The sequence below is a fragment of the Oryzias melastigma genome, linkage group LG2 (assembly GCF_002922805.2).
Source record: "Oryzias melastigma strain HK-1 linkage group LG2, ASM292280v2, whole genome shotgun sequence".
Classification (NCBI taxonomy): Eukaryota; Metazoa; Chordata; class Actinopteri; order Beloniformes; family Adrianichthyidae; genus Oryzias; species Oryzias melastigma.
Window position 1 is genome coordinate 22,083,788 of NC_050513.1, and position 5,880 is coordinate 22,089,667.

Here is a 5,880-nt window from a genome sequence, read left to right on the forward strand (position 1 = left end):
TCCGGGGGGGGGGGGGTCAGTCTGCTGGAGCCAAGATTCTTTGAAGTTGACGGTCGACGTTAGCCAGAGTTTCAAATGCAAATGGTCAGCGTTCTGGCCCGGCTCATGGCCCACTTTATGCCCCCCCCTGCTGGGAGAGGGACTCTTTGTTATCTTGGAAAAGAGACATTCCACAGGAAAGTTGAGTGACCAACTGTTCAGCACAGGTTAACAACGTTGTTTCCAAGGGTGATATGCTACAAGAATAATAAAACCCTTAGAACTCTAAATATTAACAGTAAAAGCACACTGGGACTGAAAGGGTTAAGCCCGGTTTAAGTGGGTTGGAGCTTTTCTGCTGAGCCAATAGGAGGGATTTTTCTGGATGACATCACTGCTCCATTAGCATACTGAAACACTAGTTCATTAATGACTTTTAATGGAATGCACTAGTGAATTAGTAAGAAAATATTGTGCTCACTAGTGAACTAGTGACATTTCTCTCTCACTAGTTAACCAGTAAGACTTACATAAGTCTCACTAGTTAACTAGTTCACATTTTGCATGTCACTAGTAAACTAATGCAATATTTTGGTCGCACTTGTTAACTAGTGAGCTTTACAGGCGTCTTACTAGTGAGCTGTAGAAAATTTGCATGTGACTAGTTAAATAGTGGCCTTTTGAGAGTGTCACTAGTTAACTAGTAAGCACAAATAGGGCCCACTAGTAAACTAGTGCACATTTTAAGACATTGCTTGTGAGCTAGTTCACACTTTTGGCTGTCACTAGTTAACTACTGGTACTTTTGGCATTACTAGTTAGGATTAAAACAGCCTGATATCAAGGATACCGATTAAATGATAAAAAGGCGTGCTTTATCTGTCTGTCCGTCCATCCATCCATCCATCCATCCATCCACATCCATCCATCCAACCAACAGTCCATCTATCCATTCATCCATCTATCCATCTGTCCACCCATTCATCCATCATCATCCATCTGTCCGTCCATCCACATCCATCCATTTATTCATCCATCTAACTGTCCATTCATCCATCTATCCGTCCATCCATCCATTCATCCATCCATCCATCTATCCGTCCATCCACATCCATCCATTTATTCATCCATCTAACTGTCCATCCATCCATTCTCATCCATCCATCCTTCCTTTTTTTAGTTTGTGTGTAATCATCCAACCGTTGCCTCTGATTTGGATTTCCTTTAAATGTAGATCAGCCTGACCTGTTGAAAAAAACGTTTGTTAAGTTTAATGACAGAAATAAAAGGTTTACTTTAACTCTTAGTAACAACAAACTTTGACTTAACCCTTAAGATTGTCTTTACTTCTATCTGCGCTGGGACCGTACAAAATCATAACAAATCGTCTTTTATTTTACATAAGTGAGACTAGACACGCTGTCAGACATTTTGGTTTCTCACATAAAAAGTAAAAAACAAAGGAGATTTGGACGAGACAAGTTGGTTTTCATTAGGAGATTTAGAAAAGAATTAAAGTCCGATTCCTTCAGCAGAGCAGTGAAGCAGCTCTGACAGCTGTGTTGTTTTGAGAGCACTGCAGAGGCTGCCCACGCATGTGGCTGAAGTGTTTGCATCCACAAAAATGAAAGTGACACAAAGTGCCTGAGAAAATTAGATTAGTGTCAGCTGCAACTTATTTCAGTTCAGTTCCAGCAGATACTATTTTGCTTTAGATCTCACCTTAATCAGAGATGTGATTGATCAAGATTGAATATTTTCGTTCTTCAACAAAGAGCAGCTGGGGTTGTTTACTTTGTGATTCTTCCACTTATATCTGGGTGTTGTTGCAGACTATTCTAATTTCAGAAAAATTATATTGATCTCAGATCTGCAAACCAGCTTTGATATCAGTGGCTTACTCGTTTTAAGCTCACACTGCATCACATGACAGATCATGTAGGATCGTTGGCAGATCCACTGATGAATTTTATTCGTTCTTGAAAAGCTAACTTTCAGTTCATAGTTGCAAATAAATTGTCTTATTAAGATGTAAATTATTTGTTCGTGTTGTTTTCTGCTCACATAGCTACAGAAATCACTAGGTGAACGACAGCAGCAGTTCTCTCTGCTTTGAAGCTCTGTTTTTGACCCGCTCCACTACAGAGTCCTTTTTTGTTCTGTCTCAGAGACAAGTTACTGCTTAAAAAGGTAAAACAGAATGATGTAACATCTGTGTAATGCTGCAGTAACAGATGAAGCATTGAAAAGGTTTTGTTGTTCGCTGTTGTGTTTAAATATGCATGACAGTCATTGGTCTAATTGTATTGATGATTTATTTTAATGCTGTTTGTGCAACTTTTACGCAGAGGAGAAAATATTTAAACACTTTTACTTAACTAAAGTCCCACAACCTGAATGTTTTAAAAAGCCATTTTTCATGTTGATCTGAAGTCTCTGTTTCCAAAATCTCCTCTGAGGGGGCGTGGCTTCTGGAGCTGAGCTTAGTAGCCCCGCCCCTGATCTTCCCCCATCTGATTTTGATAGCTGTCTCACTAGTGTAAATGTAAAGTCAAAAAACAGTATTTTCATCTGAGGAGGACTTTAAAGACCCACTCCAATGACAATTGTGTTTCGGTGTTTTTAACATGTTTCTGTAGCATGTTTCTGATGATGGAGGACATACATGAAATCATGTAGAACTATGTTTCTGTGTATTTCTTTATTGAAATATTGATGGATCAGAGGTAGACAAAAAAGAAAAAGCTCCGGTTTGTGACGGCCCTACTGTGACACATGAAGGGGACATTATGCTTTAGGGTTGCTTCACTAAATGTAGCACACAGTGTTTCTAATCTGTAAAGGATAGAAAGAAATCTCAAAACTGTCAAGTCATTCTGAAACAGAGCGTTCCTCCAGGTGTCAGAAAGCTTGGTCTCAGTCTCAGGTAATGGGTCCTCCAACAGGATAAAGACCTAAAGAACAATGTTAACAACTGCCAATGGTTAGGAACAAAGCATGGATTTCTCTAGTGTCCATGAGGCCCAATTAAAATCCTCCCGACAATCTGGGGAAGGAGCTAAAACACCTTCAAACCTGAAACCTTTGGAACAGTTTGCTCAGAAAAGTGGGACACAATAGCTGTTAGCAGGTAAAGAAGTCTCTAAGAAACGGAACTGATTTCATTGCCTCAAAAAGTAAAGCAACAAATAATAAAAGCTAAAGGAGAATCATTATTGTCCAGGGCTGTTTATCTCTACACAAAACCTTAACAACTATCACAGATTTTCATTGGTTAACTTGTTTTTTATGTTTCAATTTCTAGTTATTTTTGTAACTTTTGTGTTTTCTGGTACCAACAGTGTGCATTCATATATGGATAACAGTGATGTAGTCCACATGTAAATGATGTATTCTTGTCAGAAAATAGCCTCTACTTTCCGTCCGGTTTCTCTGTGGAATTGTTTTTATGTATGCTGCAGCATGCATCAATATCCCCTGCAGGACGTCCATATCATTTGCTCAGAAGAAACCCCAATCTCATGAATAGATTTTATGACTTTAATCCAACATTTTTAAATTGAACACCAAATTTGAGACATCTTGTCACCCAAAATGGAACAATACAACACTTTTACTGCAAAAAATAGTGGCATTTAACCAGAGATTTGTTGTTTTAATTGGATGCTGGAAAAATAAAAGTGACTTGTGTGTTGAATGCACCTAAGAAGTATGTTAATGACATTGACTTATTTTATTTTTTTAAACTGCAAATAAAGCAATTAATTTATCTCTTTTGAGAGTACAATGTGCTCTACTTGAACTAGCATATTAATCTCCCTGCTTTTTGTTTTTTAATGTTCTGCATTTACGAATATTTTAGTGAGGGGCCAGTCTTCTGCTCTTTGTCTGCTGGGGCATCCTGCAGGATTCCTCTGAGAATCTGCTCACAGCAGAGTAGTGGCTGAAGCTCAGCAGGAGGTTCAGAGAAAACGGAGACACTGAGCTTTCCATTTTTGATCAACTCTGTTCGGTTTAGTGTAAATAACAACTTCATGCATTTCACAACTGAAATCTGGTTTTAAGTGAATTCACACAAGTTGTGATGTTTGAGTTTTTTGCATCGATATTGCTTCATATTTTACTCTTTAGAGTGGAAAATTATCACTAGAATGCCTTTTAATGAACTTGAACGTGCTGTGAGAGTGAAAATACAAGATTACCACATTAATACTTATGTGACAATCCTTCACTACCTTTACAGGTCTTCTGTAACAAAGGTAAACATGCTGTGGTAACGAGTATTTCCTGGACCGGGGAACATTGAGGGCTGAGCCCACTCCCCCACAAAGACTGGGGGAATTTAATGAGTAAAAGACACATTTTAATGAAAGTTTCTTGAGCATCATGGCATCTTGTTTAAAACGAAATACTGCAATATGTACTTCAAAATACTTTTGTCTTCCAACCTAAACATGACAATGTAAAGAATATCTTGTACATCAGTGTTGATCTTATAAGGAAGACAAAATGATCACATTTGATACTACAGACAATTACTTTGTTTGGTTGTTCCTCTTACAACCAAAAATGTTCCTTCCATGTCAGGAAGGACTTTTGTGTCTGCAGATACATTTCATCCAGTTTTGTGCTGCTACTTTTCCTTTTCTAGACTGCTCCTTTCTTTCAATTTCATTTTCCTTCTAACTTTGACCTCTTTCCTTATCTCTCTCGCTTTCCCTCTATCATTTTCCCTTCACTTCCTGCTATCATCATGTCACCATCTGCTAATCCTAATCTCTTTCTCTTTTAGTTGCAACTTTCTTTTTTCTTTAATCTTCTCCTAATAGTTATATAGTTACTTACTTCTTCGAAAGAGGACGTGTCAGGCCAAAGCAGAAAGCTTTAGTGCTTACAGTCTTCCAGACACTCAATGTTGCAAACAAAGTTGATAGAAATGCTTTTTTTCTGCTTTCCAAACATGCTTGATGGAATCAGTGATGTTTCTCCTGCTGTGGTCCTGTTAATGACGTCCTTAAACCACTGACTGCATTTAGATTACTACCTGTTGTTGAGTTCCTCATTGGACTCATGTTCACTCCTCCATCCTTCTGCTGCTCTCTTCTCCTCATTCTCTGTCTTATCTCAGTCATCTGGAAAGAAAGAAGAACTTCAGATTGATTTTAGAATAATACATCTGTACAAAAGGTTAACAAAACAGAAAACTGATCCATGCAGAATGAAAAGAGTTCAAGTTCTAATTAAAGAGAAACTTTCTAAATGTTACACTTTTCATTGTAAAATAGAATAGATGATACTCTAATGTTAAACAGAATTAATTATTTTCTATCTGTATTTCTATATTTGGACTTCATGCCTTCATGCAAACATTTGTGTACAAGACAAATATAAAATGCAAATATAATAAAAGTTTTATTCTCCTGAGTAAATCTATGGAAATGCAAAGAGACAGAACAAGTCCTTCAACTATGTGGTAGTGAGCATCTACAGTAAATCAAGTGATCCAATCAAATGTTGCAATAATAACCCAATCTAAAACAATTATTTTATCCTTATTAATGTGTGTTGCCTTAATAAATGCAGAATCAATGTGAATAAATTAAACCATATTCTTTATTTTCTCCTTTTAATTCATGACATTAAAAAAATATTGTACATTTGTCCTGTGGACCAGGATCCCATTTAGATGTTGGCCCTTTAAGCAAAAAAAAGTTAGGCACCCCTGATCTAAATCAATGCTTTTTTTTTTTGCAACTGTTGTCACCAATCAGGAGTGAGCTTGTTGGATAGTCACACCCCTTCTATTGAAAGCAGCTCAGGAGAATCTGTGAATCAAATATGACAAATGTTAAAGGTGAGGGCCAGTGGGCCTTACATAGTTATACCGAGGCATCTGATTGT